The following is a 16,181-nucleotide window of genomic DNA, read 5'->3' as shown; positions in this document are numbered from 1 at the left end:
ATCAGTAGACATTGTTTAATCCCTACTTTGGAAAGCTTCAGGTGAATGAATAGCAAATCACAATTGGAAACAAAATAAAATCAGTGTTTACATTAAAGTACTAATAAGAAAAACTCATAGAACAAAATAAAGCTACACAGGATTTGAATGCACTGGGAGGTCATAATTATAGTTCACTTTCGACAAAGTAATTTCCTACAGGTTATGATTGATAGCAGATAGCGATACATCTGTGGATAAGAGAACAGACCAACAGAAAAAAAAAAACCGAACTGCTAGGTTGGTGTGTGCATGCCAATACTGACAAAATGACTCACAATTCTTTACATAACAAGATGTCATTTCTCCTAAAATCACACCTATAGTAGTCTTTATTCAATTGCTTTAGATCTTCATGCAACCTCACTCATGATTTTAATATTCATGCACTAATACATTGAAGCATCAAAAAGATAATATTGATTTTTTTTGGGAGTACCTGTTGTTATGGGAAATAAATCTGTGTCACCACTCAGCATATACTGAATAATATAGAATATACAGCATACGCAATAAACAAAATATGCTACTCTGTATGGACTGTTGAGCTTTGAAAATAAGCCTCACTAATGGTATTTAAGCATCCTATCAGATGGCTCTGATGTCATCCCCATTCTGGAACAGTGCCTAGGAGCAGGATAATTATAATTACACTCTGATCTATTTCCATGCGTTCTAGAGAGGTTTTCTATTCATTTCTGATATTGGCATTCTTCAGCAGCAACACACAATTTTCATGGGAACTGATATTCTTAGTTTCAGCGCTGATCTTGTATATGATATGAGGCAATTCAAAATCTTCCAACTGATGGTTTGCGCCCTCTTAAACACTTTGTTGCTTTGAACAGATTCTAACAGATACTATTTTGTAATCACTGGAGTGCTACAAAGTTAAAAAACAAAAAGGTGACATAAATGCAGCAAAAAAAGAAGCATTTTTTTTGTAAAATGAATGTCCCCTTTAAGAAAATCTCTGCTCGGGGGCAGCTTGGTTCCAAGAGGAGACTGCCAGGTGGAATGGATCATCGGCAAACTGTGAAACAGATGGTTTGCCACGTGACAGTTGTTGTCCATAATCACGGTTCTAATAACACCTGTTACACATGAAAGGTGGACAGAAAGATGGGAGCATCTTAAAATAGAGCGTAGTCCGAAAATATCAAACCTAGGGCTTGTGATCAAACGGAGCATTTTCGAAGGAGAATCCTGTCACAGTAAATCAAGGACTGGCAGCCATATTTGAGCCGAATGAATACTTGCAATCACAATGAATTGTAATTGATCATTTACGATGTTGAATAATCCTCCTACAGAATTTCTATACCAGTTATCCTCATTTGTGTCGCAGATGAGTTTGAACCTCTCACAACTGACTAGGGTGAGAGGTAAGGTACACCTGTCCGATCACCAGCCACTCACTTTCTACATATTGACAACAAGCCACAAGAGGGATTGTTAATTGAAAGTGGACTATAGTATGAAATGATTGCAGGTCAATTTTGAATGGGGATGACTGAGAATCAATCCCATACATGCAAATCAGCTGTATAAACCATGACATGATCGTCATCCAATTAATTTTTTTACTGGCACAATTTTGACAGAAATTCTAATTATACTTTGATTACATGCTTTGCTAATATCCTCTTGGGTTACATGGACATAGAAATAATGCATTAGGTCATATAGGAAAATTGTTTTTTCATGACAGCAGACTCTTTACAAAAAATATCCCAAGTCTCTTAATTACTTCTTGTGAGTGGAGCCCGGTTCTTACAATGTCGGAGTCGTCGTTTTAATTCTTCATGAATTCTCATCTTTTCTTGGCCACATCATGTTTTCAACTGAGGTGGTTAGGAAAAGACATGGGCTTAATCCATCCATTTTCTGTACCGCTTTGTCCCCACGGGGGTTGCGGGCGTGCTGGAGCCTATCCCAGTGATCATCGGGCAGAAGGCGGGGGACACCCTGAACCGGTTGCCAGCCAATCGCAGGGTACACAGAGACGAACAACCATCCGCACTCGCACTCACAACTAGGGGCAATTTGGAGTGCTCAATCGGCCTACCAAGCATGTTTTTGCAATATGGGAGGAAACCGGAGTGCCCGGGGAAAACGCACGCGAGCACGGGGAGAACATGCAAACTCTACACAGGGAGGGGCAGAGGTGGAATCGAACCGGCACCCTCTTAACTGTGAGGCAGACGTGGTAACCGGTGCACCACAGAGCGGTCTTAATGTTTTTCACTATTCAAGCATAGACCTAAACTCTGCTGGCGGTACAGTTGCCAAAGGGACAAATGGAATTCTTTCATGTTGGTTGCATTTTGGTGTAACACTACTCTCATCCATAAATGATTCCATAAAGGGAAAAGGAATGTTTTTTTAGTATTTGCATTGCATTTTGGAGTAACACTTCTCTCATCCATAAATGATTCCACAAAGCGAAAAGGAATGTTATTTTAGTAGCGTGCTGCTAAATGTTCAGTTTTTCAAGGTCTTATTGCAATAGTAGCTCATTTCACCAGGTCTTGATGGAACTGTCCGAAGCAGTACTTTTTGTGAGTACCAGGTCAGTGAGAAAGAGCACAGTGACAAGAAAAAGCATGTGAATCATTGGGAATTCCCATATCAATTAGACATACGTACGTATGTGGTTGTCAAATGTGATCAGATCTTTATGCTGTCATAATCTCGCTATCTGTCTGTTTGCTGTATTGTAATTTTGTTTCCTTAGTCTTTCTTTCTTTCTTTATGACCCTGTCCTGTTTCATAGAAGTTAAGTTTAGCTGTTCTTAAGTTTTTGGATTTTCAATAATGAACACCATGTTCAAACATAAGGGTGTCCATGTGTGCACTTGGCACCAGGACACCCTAGGCCGCAGTTCGATGATCGACTTTGTAGTCGTGTCATCGGATTTGCGGCCGCATGTTTTGGACACTCGGGTGAAGAGAGGGGCGGAGCTGTCAACTGATCACCACCTGGTGGTGGGTTGGTTCCGATGGTGGGGGAAGATGCCGGTCCGACCTGGCAGACCCAAACGCTCTGTGAGGGTCTGCTGGGAACGTCTGGCAGAATCTCCTGTCAGGAAGAGCTTCAACTCCCACCTCCGGCAGAGCTTTTCCCACGTCCCGGGGGAGGCGGGGGACATTGAGTCTGAGTGGACCATGTTCCGCGCCTCCATTGTTGAGGCGGCCGACCGGAGCTGTGGCCGTAAGGTCTTTGGTGCCTGTCGTGGCGGCAATCCCCGAACCCGCTGGTGGATACCGGCGGTAAGGGATGCCGTCAAGCTGAAGAAGGAGTCCTATCGGGCCGTTTTGGCCTGCGGGACTCCGGAGGCAGCTGACAGGTACCGGATGGCCAAGCGGAACGCGGCTTCGGCGGTTGCTGAGGCAAAAACCCGGGCGTGGGAGGAGTTTGGTGAGGCCATGGAGAATGACTTCCGGACGGCTTCGAGGAAATTCTGGTCCACCATCCGGCGTCTCAGGAGGGGGAAGCAGTGCAACGTCAACACTGTTTACAGTGGGGATGGCGTGCTGCTGACCTCGTCTTGGGACGTCGTGAGTCGGTAGGGAGAATACTTCGAAGACCTCCTCAATTCCACCTACACGCCTTCCATTGAGGAAGCAAGGCCTGGAGACTCTGAGGCAGATTCTCCAATCTCCGGGGTCGAAGTCACTGAGGTAGTTAAAAAACTCCTCTGTGGCAAGGCCATGGCGGTGGATGAGATCCGCCCAGAGTTCTTAAAGGCTCTGGATGTTGTGGGGCTGTCATGGCTGACACGCCTCTACAACATTGCGTGGACATCGGGGACAGTGCCTCTGGATTGGCAGACTGGGGTGGTGGTTCCCCTCTTTAAGAAGGGGGACGGGAGGGTGTATTCCAATTACAGGGGAATCACACTCCTCAGCCTCCCCGGTAAGGTCTATTCAGGGGTGCTGGAGAGGAGGGTCCATCGGGAGGTCGAACCTCGGATTCAGGAGGAGCAGTGTGGCTTTCGTCCTGGCCGTGGAACAGTGGACCAGCTCTACACCCTCGGCAGGATCCTCGAGGGTGCATGGGAATTCGCCCAACCAGTCCACATGTGTTTTGTGGACTTGGAGAAGGCGTTCGACCGTGTCCCTCGGGAGGTTCTGTGGAGGGTGCTTCGGGAGTACGGGGTGCCGAGCCAACTGATAAGGGCGGTTCGGTCCCTGTATCACCAATGCCAGAGTCCGGTCCGCATTTCCGGCAGTAAGTCGGATTCGTTCCCAGTGAGGGTTGGACTCCGCCAAGGCTGCCCTTTGTCACCGATTCTGTTCATAATTTTTATGGACAGAATTTCTAGGCGCAGCCGAGGCATTGAGGGGGTCCGATTTGGGGACCTCAGCATCGCGTCTCTGCTTTTTGCAGATGACGCGGTGCTGTTGGCTTCTTTAGGCCGTGATCTCCAGCTCTCGCTGGAACGGTTTGCAGCCGAGTGTGAAGCGGTCGGGATGAGGGTCAGCACCTCCAAATCCGAGTCCATGGTCCTCGATCGGAAAAGGGTGGAATGCCCTCTCCGGATCGGGGATGAGATCCTGCCCCAAGTGGAGGAGTTCAAGTATCTTGGAGTCTTGTTCACGAGTGAGGGGAGGATGGAGCGCGAGATCGACAGGCGGATCGGTGCAGCATCGGCAGTAATGCGGACCCTGTACTGGTCCGTTGTGGTGAAGAGAGAGCTGAGCCAAAAGGCAAAGCTCTCGATTTACCGGTCGATTTACGCTCCTACCCTCACCTATGGTCACAAGCTATGGGTCGTGACCGAAAGAACGAGATCCCGGATACAAGCGGCCGAAATGAGTTTTCTCCGCAGGATGTCCGGGCTCTCCCTTAGAGATAGGGTGAGAAGCTCGGTCATCCGGGAGAGACTCGGAGTAGAGTCGCTACTCCTCCACGTTGAGAGGAGCCAGATGAGGTGGCTCGGGCATCTTATCAGGATGCCTCCTGGACGCCTCCCTGGGGAGGTGTTCCGGGCATGTCCCACCGGTAGGAGACCCCGGGGACGACCCAGGACGCGCTGGAGAGACTATGTCTCTCAGCTGGCCTGGGAACGCCTTGGGATCCCCCGGGATGAGCTGGATGAAGTGGCTGGGGAGAGGGAAGTCTGGGAGTCCCTCCTAAAGCTGCTGCCCCCGCGACCCGACCCCGGATAAGCGGAAGAAGATGGCTGGATGGATGGATGGATGTTCTTAAGTTTCAGGTCAAGGTTTCTTGAGAAAAGAAAACTAGACTGGCATGTGCTTTTTCGCAGGGCAGGTAGCTTTAACTAACACCTCGAATCTCATTACATTGATTGGCATCTATGTTGGCAGACACTGGCAACCAATTAACTCTTTGAGAGGTTATCAACCTTAAGATTCATACAGTTTGTTCACTAAATGTTTACACGACTGCATTAAAGTCATGAAAAAAATGTAGTCTTTGTGTGATCCGAGTTTGCACAGACTGTGTTTGTCTACCGTTGGGTATATGCACACATTACATTTTCTGACCAATTTCTGCAGAAAGAAAAATGTAAATTCAAAGTGTACTCTCTTTGCTCTTGCACTCTGTACAGGCGAATAGTCAAATTACCCAGTTTAAAAGCAAATGTAAGATCCATCCATCAGTTTTTCTATATCACTCACTTGTCCTAAAGTACGTATGTCATGGCTGCATTATAGAAAATGAATGGATGGGCTTTAAAACAGAACAGCTATGATGCACGCTATCATCTGTGCCAACCTAAAATTACTGCAAGACCTCTGTTTGCAACTTGAGAAGCATTCAAGTGGCTGTCTCAGACTGTTTGCAAAATGTAGTGCTCTGTGAATTAAACCAGAGGACATGAATTCAAATTGCAGTTTGATCGACACATTTAAGTTCTGTTTTTCTCTTTGTAGAAAGGTTTGTGGATATTTAAAAGGAGCAGGGGGGGGGAGTACTCTTCCACGTACGAACACAAAATTCAACTTGACAGAACGGTTGTTTTTGAGTGTGGGAGACTGGGAAAAACTGTAATATTTTTGACATTTCTATCTCTAACTTTGAGCTCTTTGACCTAGGGTGTTCAAACTGCTATGAAAACTAGCTTCAAGTGTCTACTAATAAATGGAGTGGAAAATGCCCGTGGAACACAAACAGATAGCACATGATGTAATCTGACATACTAGAAGTGGAATATTGTAATCGACCCCATGGCTTGGCACAGTTCTAATCAGAGGTGAGCAATTTACCAATTTTTGCTTGTCCATCTTTCATCCTTCACCCACGACCCGGGCACCATTCCGTCATTGTTGGTCCGTCCTTATTCGTAGTATAATCATCCCTCCTTGTTTTTTTTTATAAGCGCTTCTGTCATCACTTCCGCCATCACGTCCATCATTGCTTCTGTCATCACTTCCGCCATCACTTCCGTCATCAATCCGTCTCTCCAACGTCAATCCATTAAAACAAGTCATAGTCCAACAGATGAGAAACCAAATTTGATTAAAATGGTGGAGTCCATATGTTGAAGCTAAGAGCTCAACACATTCAGTCATAAACCAATCTTTGTAGCTGCTGATCGCTGTACTATAATGCTCAAGGACAGAACACTCTTAACTATAAACGGCCAAGTACAAGAGACCAATATAGAAGTAGCGTGCAGTTCCATAAAACATACACACTACATGTCGCCTTGACACAAACAGAGGCTGCTGGTCTTGCCTGAAAGATGTACACATTGGCGAGTACTTGACTAATATGTGCAATATAGACTAAATGGCAACAGCAGCTGCAGAAAACTGTTCTTACAATAGATGATGCTTAAAAACAACATGCTGATGTCAGCTAATGTTGCCCTTTAGGCGAGAGCAGCTCACTGTTTTACTTCCTCAGTGATAGCCTGTATGGTTGGTAAACAAGAAACACAAACAGTTCTATTCGTGTCGACTAACATAATGAGCAAATAAAATGCAATGATATCAACTAGATAAAATGCACTAAAAGTAGGGCATTATTTAATGAATCAATATTTACTGTAATTTTAATTAAAAAGTGTATGTAAATTTCTGTTTGTAATTGTTTTAATAATTATATGAAACTCATGAACTCAGATGTGGAGTTAAGACTATTGCATGAATAAAAAAATTATAATTATTCCATGCTGGCAAAGGTTCAAACAGACCAGTGCTATAGATCGACTGTGTAGTATACCGCACCATGCACAGCTTGTAGGAGTGTTATTTTGCTGTAGCGATATCCACTGTGAGCTCAGATCCACTAGCGTGTCTTTTGCTAAACAGGTGGCTACCTGCGTTGGCAGCCATGCTTGGCAGTGGCAGCAGTCTGCTCTGCCCCTTTCTTGGCTTTGATGAGCTGGCAGGCGAGGAACTGCAATAGCAGTAGCAGACTAGCCTATTCCATGCGAGAGCTCCAGTTTAGCAAGCAATAATTAGCAGATAATTTTGATTGTTGATGTCATCATGATGGCAAAGCCTGAATGAATTATCGATCAGCACTACTGCACTTGCATGCATAATGAATGCAAAACTATTAGCGCGGTAAAAAGGGATCATGGCATCACATGGAAGATTTCAGAGAGAATGATTGAAACAGTGAAGCGCTCCAATCATATTCTCTTTGCATTTTTTAACACCACTTTTCTGTTGACTGGCACGAAAAGTAGGCTGCTTCACTTGATGATGCCTGCATTTGAGTCACTCCTGTTCTTTGGGACTACTGAAATGGAGTGAAAATGGATGACATATATTGTAATCAATGAAAATGTAATTATTCCTACACATTCTCGTGAATTCAGTAGACTTGTTTGTTCACAAGATGATAACAAAATAGCTGCTGTAGTATCAAAGTGTGTGTTTGATTTGACCCATCATATCCAACCTTTTTCTAACCCTAACTCAAATGAGAATGGTATAATGAGGCCACACTGATTCTGGCATCACAATGTTTTGTATGGTTTTGTAATTTAAAAACATCATTAAAATTATGCCCAATACTCTGAAAGGATAAATTCATCTAATGGCGAAGGCTATTTGTGGGCTTTTTCCAATTTGCTTCGTTTCTTTGTGTTGGGCATCACTAACAACCCTCTCTCATGAAGAATCATTAACAACAACAAATAACAAAATGGTAGCATGATGCCCCCTTCACATTTTCACCTGCCCCCTCACGTATACTAGCTTAGAATCGGCCTTGGACTTGACGTGACCCTTGATCGCCCTACCTACTAGAAAGTCTGCATTGGCTCCCGGTTAAGCCATGCATACAATAGAAAATTTCACTCCTCACTTTTAAAGCAATTCATAACCATATATATCAGACCTTATCAATATCACTTCTCACTTACGATCACTGAGACCCATCTGCCGCCATACACCTGTCCGTTCCCGTCACACCCTTAGTACCATGGGGGGGTCGGGCGCTCAGTGGCTCTAGATGGAATGCACTACCTCCTGATTTAAGAAATTGACGCTATTTTACATTTTAATTCGGGTCTCAAAACAAATTACAAATGTTTATTCACCTTCATTTCATTTTTTTCATCTTGTTTTGATTCATACGATCTCCCAATGTTCTTATTTTATTGCTATATTGTTTTATATGAACCCATGTAAATTAACCTTGAGTGTCAGAAAGGCGCCGTCAAATGAAATGTATTATTATTATAAAGGCATGCAAAGAAACAACAATGACATAAATATGCTGTGTCTTAATCTTTTAACATCCTTTGCAATTTCAGAGATTCAAGTATTTTCTTGCAAAGGAAAGCAAAAGTAATCTACAAAATCATCTTAAAACTTGCTGGCACCTGCACAAAAGGTGATTTAGTGTAGAATGGTAATATGATGCATTTAGTGTGAATTCTTTAATTTTAAGTCATGCCACAGCAGGTGGGATGATGAACAGAGGATTAAGGAAGACAAGATTAAATAAAGCCTCACCGGAAGTTCAACAGTGAAAAGCAGAATTCATCCTTGCAGTGGTGCTGTTTAAAAATATAAATTGGCAGAGACAGCTTTTAGCTTAATCTACTGTAGTTTCTAATGTCAACTGAGATCTGACTTAAAACCTAGAAAACAACTCTAACCAGTATGTTACAGAAACGAGTTGGGGAGAAATCCTACAAAAAAACTGTACAGAAAATGGTTTTTATGTGAATACTAATATTCTGATTCAGAAATGAGCTGTTGCTTAGCAACACATGCTGTGAGTGGAGGAAGTAATGGAGAACATCTGTTGAACAGTTTTTCTTTTTAAAGTACATGGATGGAATCTATGCAATATCAAGCAAATTATATGTCTTCCTGTATTTTTTTACACAGCTAACAACATTGGTTTTGTTTCAGAAAATGATAAGATGGATATAAAATGAAAGGCATGAAAAGTACTCTGAAGTCTGAAGTACATAAGTGCATTAGTCAGTAGTCCTGAGGGCGATTTCACCATGTTTGCATGTGATAAGGATACAACAATGATGATGAGTAATGTTTAGCTGGCCAATGTTAACATGATACAATGGAACATTTTTATAAATTCAATATATGCATATTAAAATAATAAAATAAAATGGAAAATGGTTAGTGGTGCATTTCAGACCTTGGCCTTCATTGAAGAGTTTACTGACCCAATCAACTTCTTAATACCACCTCTATCACACTGATATTCTGCTAATTAAAATATTAAGAGAAGATAATAGAAGATTTGGCATCCATCCATCCATCATTTGGGGCGGAATCAAATGAACCCTTCGAGCCTCCACTGAACACTCACACTGTGCTGGGGTCTGTCACAAGAGTCCACGAATGGCCAAGTCTCACTCACTGGTTTTGCAGCAACTTCCCAAATTATAGTCCACCAAAGGGAACTGAATGATGGACGATGCCTCAATTTTTCATCAAGGCTATTCGCCAACTTGACCAGATGTATGACAAAAATTTAAAATAAATGAGTGCATTTAATATATTTTATTTTTCCAAATACAGTTCCTAATGCAGGTATAAAAATCATTGCACGTATAAAAGATTTCTAACAACAAAGGTTTAGAAGCAAAAAACCGTAAATCATAAATTACCATTTACAAAGAGTACAGAGCCTTTGAACAGCGACCCAACATTAAGTGCGAGAACTCACTCTGTTTTGTGCATTTTTTCACAAGAATTATTTCACTCAGAATTTTAATATTACTGACTTTGTCCTGCATGTTATTCTAAATCAGTGGTTCTTAACCTGGGTTCGATCGAACCCTAGGGGTTCGGTGAGTCGGTCTCAGGGGTTTGACAGAGCCTCCACTGAGGAGGTCCGAAAAAACCTGATTTATTGTGTAAATTCTGATTTACCAGTATGTAATTTGTTGTGAGTTCATGGATTGTGTTGGTTTTGTTCTTTGAACAAGGTGATGTTCATGCATGGCTCATTTTGTGCACCAGTAAAAAAATATATTTTTAGAATTTAACAAAAAAAAAAAAAAAAAATTCACTAACGAGGGGTTCGGTGAATGCGCATATGAAACTGGTGGAGTTCGGTACCTCCAACAAGGTTAAGAACCACTGTTCTAAATACAACCTAAACCTGGTTGTGAGGAAAAGTTGTAACCACATGGCCTCAAACAATTTAATGGAAAAGCAATTTGAAGTAGAACTGGTACAATGGAAAAGGGGCTTTATATAGCCTGGGGAGAACATAACGATTTTGGAGTGGTTCTTGAAAGAGCACCAGAGGTTGTTGTTTTGATTCACATTTATTTCTTGACCCATCGACTTTGTGGAATGAATTTAAAGACTTACAGCAAATCCAAGAAAAGTAGGGCTTCCCAATTCTAGCCCTTCCAGTCTCTCGTCAGCCCTTTGTGAAGTCAAAATAAAACATCACGTATGGCCTGATTTGATTGTAAGTCAGCAGTGCAAACAAACACAAGCAACAACTTGTCTTTAGTGAACCCATCTCTGTCTGTCTGTCCGTCCGTCCGTCCGTCTCCATCCATCCATCCGTCTTTCAATTCTTCATCTCACAAAGAAGACCACACAAGTCCACATATCCGTGGACCACAAATTTGGATGCCCTGGCCTATGTGAATGGGATGGCTTTTATTAGAGCGGAAATACATCACCAGGGATAGGGCTGAGTGAGGATTTGTAGTCACCTTAAGATGCTTTTGTTCTTAATTACACCCTCTGCCCCCTCGACACCCTTGGCAACGTGCTTTAAAGTGTGCTGCATTAAGTAAAATGGAACATGCCACTGAGGATATAGTGTACAGTGCTGCAAATCCATACTGATACCACGATAATCCTCTACGTGGGGCAGATAGAAGGAGAGTAAGTATACCGGAGAGCCGCAGTAACGGAGGAGGAGAGTGGGATCAGAAGTCAGCATTCACCTCCAGAACTTGAAGTAAGCACTTTCCTTGCTTTAGATTCTGGAGTCCTGCCAAACTCTAGCCAAAGACCGTCTCACCTATTAAAAGGATTACATGCCTTGACATTTTGACACTTGTATTCATGGGGAAAAAAATTGCATCTCCCTTGCTTTCTTGGTAGGTTTGTTCCCTGGCAAATGAAATACCAGCTGACGCTTTCCTAAGATCGGCAATGTACTCACAGCACTACTCTTACATCTGGGCCAAGCCTCGAAGCAAAATATTATCTGTGCAGCCATTAAAGTTTCCTAAAATAGAATTCAGCCATGTTTCCATTACTGTATGGGGGTAACAAATTGTAGTTTTAGTGCACTCGTTTGATTTCCTCCAGTAGTTGCAATGTCTTAAGGGTCTCTTTTTGTTTGGAGTTTGTCTGAAATTTGGAAAATAGAGGCCATGTGCTCGACCGAAAGAAGGCTCTGTTTGGTCTGGATGATGCTGCCACTTAATTAAGAGACTTGGATCTGGTCTTCTAAGCCCACCCCTCCCACCTCCATCAATCAGATATTCCACCACGCTGCACAAGATAGCCTTGACATAACGAGGTGTTGGACTCAGCTAACAGACCAGTGTTCTGCATTTAATATTGTTCTGCAAAAAATGATTGGACATGTGTGTGCTTGTATTTGATGAAGGTGCGTGGAGGTTCAGCAGTTTAATCTGTTTCGCATTACATTGACATGTGGAGGGCATGTGCTCTGCGCACAGTGGCACACCAAATGTAATTTAAGATATTACGTTGGTCAACAGTTGTTATCCAGTTATTGTAGATCAGTGGCAAAGCGGCCTGTTTAAAGATTATTTGGATGCTAATTTCCCTAAAAATAATGGTGAATACAATGGAGTTTAAAGCCTTCTTAGTGAGATAATTATTTCTTAGCATGCTGCACACATCAGGGGTCATATCGTTGGTGTAACTAAAACAATCTCACATGCTGTTTTCCTGCTGATGTGCGAAGAAATCGAAATAATAAACTGTAGACAAGGATAATTACATTTTCTTGCCAGCAGCAAGACTGGCAAGTACGTTTTATTTATTTTTGTTCTTCTAATATTTGTTTTTGGACTCTTTGTGGCCATTAATGAGATTCCCAATTCAACTGTTTATCCCCTTTAGGGTTTTATAATTAAGTGTGTATACAAATGGAGACTTGAATAGCAGTAAATAAAGGCTCCCTGTCCAAAATCGATTTTTTGGGAATGACTTTCAGATGAAATAATGCACAAAGGACCACAGCTAGTGAAAAGCCTTCCATACACACTAACACATACAACTATCAACAAATTTGTTGTTGTTTTTCCTCAAATCTCTGCTCATTATATTCCACCACACATCTATAACTAAAATAAAGATGTTCTAAATCACATTGAGTTGTGGTAGTAGCGTTGAGTCTCCTGTCCTTGTTTTTAAAAGCTCGTCATGTGTACTTATTCAGATTGTATGTCCCTGTTGGTTCTCCACCAAGAACTAAACAAGTTTCATTAAGGCATCTCTGTAAATAAACTATTGAATGTTATAGTGTTTTACTGACTTGGCCTATGCGTGTGATAAAAACAAGATGTCCAGATGTGTTTGTCAGAGTCATTTACTGCTTTATTTACCGTTGTAAGAACATCATCTGTAAATATTTAACTGCAAGGAAGTAATGCATTCTTGATACTTTTGTTGTTGTTGTCGTTGCATTAAATAATACCTAGAGGTTTGTTGAAATTTATTAGATGTGGCGCAGTCCTATAAAACTATCCACAAGACTCTGCAAAGTACTTTTCTATTTTATTTATTGTGCTCTCTGAACCACACACATCATGAACTGGTGAGACACTAAGATGCACAGTGATAAAACATTTGAACAAATAATGAATTTCACCCTGAATAACTCTGGATCATATAAATCAAAGCTAGCCTCGTTTCAGTCGTTTATCTGGTTGGAGTGTTTTATAAATTAACACTAACCTGGTTTGCAATTAGCAAACATGGTGATTTTTGAGAACCGTGGCGCACCAGGTGAATGAGGACTTTAGTTTGCAGTAAAATCAGTAATGTTCGCTATTTGATGGTATTTCTTTTCAACATAAGGGAAGACGCTTTAGAAAGGACACACACAAAATTTACAAGAAAATGTATCATTAAAATTATTTAGGCTACCTTACTTGAGATTGTGAATATTGATATTTCATAGCATGTATTACATGTAGCATATATGTACATATCCGTGGTGTGATTACATCACACGGCTTCTCCAACATAAACCTCATCCCTCTGCAGCACTTTTTCATCTTAAAGTGGCACAAAATCTTTTTTTTTTTTTTCTAATAACTGGAAGCAAAGTCAAGAATATTTGCATTTGGTGCGCAATATGTCCCATGTAAATGAGCACTGTCTTGACATTTACAAAAGTAGAAGACAATTTTGAGTGTGATGGAAAAATGTGTACTCTAAAAGAAGCAAACATTAGGCAGCAGCTCACCTCACTAAAGGTGAAAAATAAAAATAGAATGTTTGTGCGAGCAGAAATTCTCATGAGTAGCATTAAACTGAAACACGACGAAAGAGTGAAGTGAGTGTTTTTGTTGTTTTAAAGCCAGATGGACAGATGGTCATGACCCGAACAGAACGGGCTCCCATCTCTGAAAATAAATAAATAAATAAATAATACATGTTGTCACAGTTAATGTCTTCTGTATTATTTAACACTGATTTCATAATGAATGTATTTATTTTAAAATGCTTGTTTAAGTTAATTATGTACAAGGAGACTTTCAACAATATTCAAACATAAACTTTTTGATCATTCTGTCTGCCCTAACCCGAACCTCTTGCCACACTCCAACTTGGTTGTTAATTATGTCACCATGTCCATAAGTGATGTAAGCAGTTCACTTGTATAATTGATGACAGACAAGCTCCTAAATTTTGCTACCTGAGTGCTTTTTAACCTCTCCTTAAAATGTTAGGGATTAGTTCCAAAGCAAGACTGCAATCAAAATAAAATATCTGACGCAAGCATGTATGTAAGTGAAACAGCTACAGTCTGATAAGTATTGGTTCCAGTTACTGTATTGGCCCGAATATAAGATGAGGTTTTTTTCATTGAAATAAAACTTTTTAAAAAAAGGGGGGGGGGGGGTTGTCTTACATTCGGGGTATAGACAAAGGCTTTTTTCAAACTTGAGTCTTGAAAAAGAGGGGGTCGTCTTATAATCGGGGTCGTCTTATAGTCGGGCCAATACGGTAATAAGTTAACTTTTCAACATCAACGCTCATTTAAGTGAATATTTACCAAATGTAGTGCACTAAAGTTTCTTGACAATCGCATGTTGCCTCTGCTAGAACAACTGAACTGGCACAACTCATAATAGCTCAATTAGGTTTTACTGGTTTGGACATTCCAAGAATGTAATAGGAAGCACATTGACAAAGTGGCAATGTGATATCAAACACCTTTGGCAGGTAGTTGAAGTTTGAAGAGCCAGACATACCTGCTGCCTAATTAGAGTGACAGCAACATTACCGCTGTCTGTTTAAAGGCTGTTTGCCAGTTTGCCAATGTTTTCTTTTTCATCATTACACACGTTCCGGTCATCTGACAACATCTGTTGGGTTGGAAGAAGATTAGCTGCTTGATTTTCTCTTATTTATTTATGTTGTGTCATTGGAGCCACCTGCATCCTATCAAATATGACTTTAACATAGTAGCTTAATGTTAGAGGGAAAGTTAACCCCAACATTTTCTTTGTAATAATATGTTATGTGCAAAATCCACCTGTTTTCATCCATTTTGCCCCTTGCTGTCATCTGAAAATGACATCACAGTTGACTGGTCTCAACCAATCAGGGCTCACCAATTTTCAGAAACTTGTCGAGAGCGCTTCCATTAAGGCAAGATTTATTATGTTCACGTGAGTGAGTGGTGCAAAACGTATCAAATTTACATTTTTTTCTCTATCCTGTCTACTTTGTCTGAAGAGTGATTCAGATTGTTTTGTTCACTGAGGGATGAAGAGTTTATCCATCACGTTTGACAAATATCTCCTGCACTTGATCACAACATGATAGAGTGAAGGCTCTCCAGGCTCTGTGAGCTAGGGGAACCTGTGCCAGGCGGGAAACGTTGTCTTGTCAGCACTAATTAAAGTCTTCAAAAGTGCAGCATTCCAGGAGTGCAGTGTCAATCGTTTTGAGGAGTGTCTGACAGGGTCAACTGACGTCTTATGCAGTATGTGCACTTTTGATGCTGCAGACTCACAGGATGTGCCATTAGTGCAAACCGCCTAACTGTTCACAGGACCTGCCTGTGACCCCTGAATGTCACTTGGCATCCTTACTGTACTTTGTCTGCGTATTCAATATAGAAAAGTCAAAATTATCAAAATATCAGGTGCATGCTTTGCCTTTGTTTGCTCTGCAATCCCTCGAGCGTTGCCTGGAGCTCAGAAAAGGAGAGTATTCTCCAACAGAAGAAAGAAAGAGATTTGACATCATTAGTCAGTCTGTTTACCAGTGGTTGTGTTATGACTATCTTGGTTGACAGTTCAGCAGCTGAAAAGAGGTCAATGCACTCACCATCATCCAACTTTTTTTGCTCAGTCCCAGCAGCTATTGAAAGTTGACTGTCGTTTACCTCACACCGGTCCTACATTGTAATATTAAAATGTTTCGCTTACGTTTGGTTTGACAGCAGCCTAGCAGGTCTACAATGCCCCTTATTCTGGAAATTCATA

This window comes from Syngnathus scovelli, chromosome 4 (genome assembly GCF_024217435.2).
Source record: "Syngnathus scovelli strain Florida chromosome 4, RoL_Ssco_1.2, whole genome shotgun sequence".
Classification (NCBI taxonomy): Eukaryota; Metazoa; Chordata; class Actinopteri; order Syngnathiformes; family Syngnathidae; genus Syngnathus; species Syngnathus scovelli.
Note: the sequence above shows the minus strand (reverse complement) of the source record.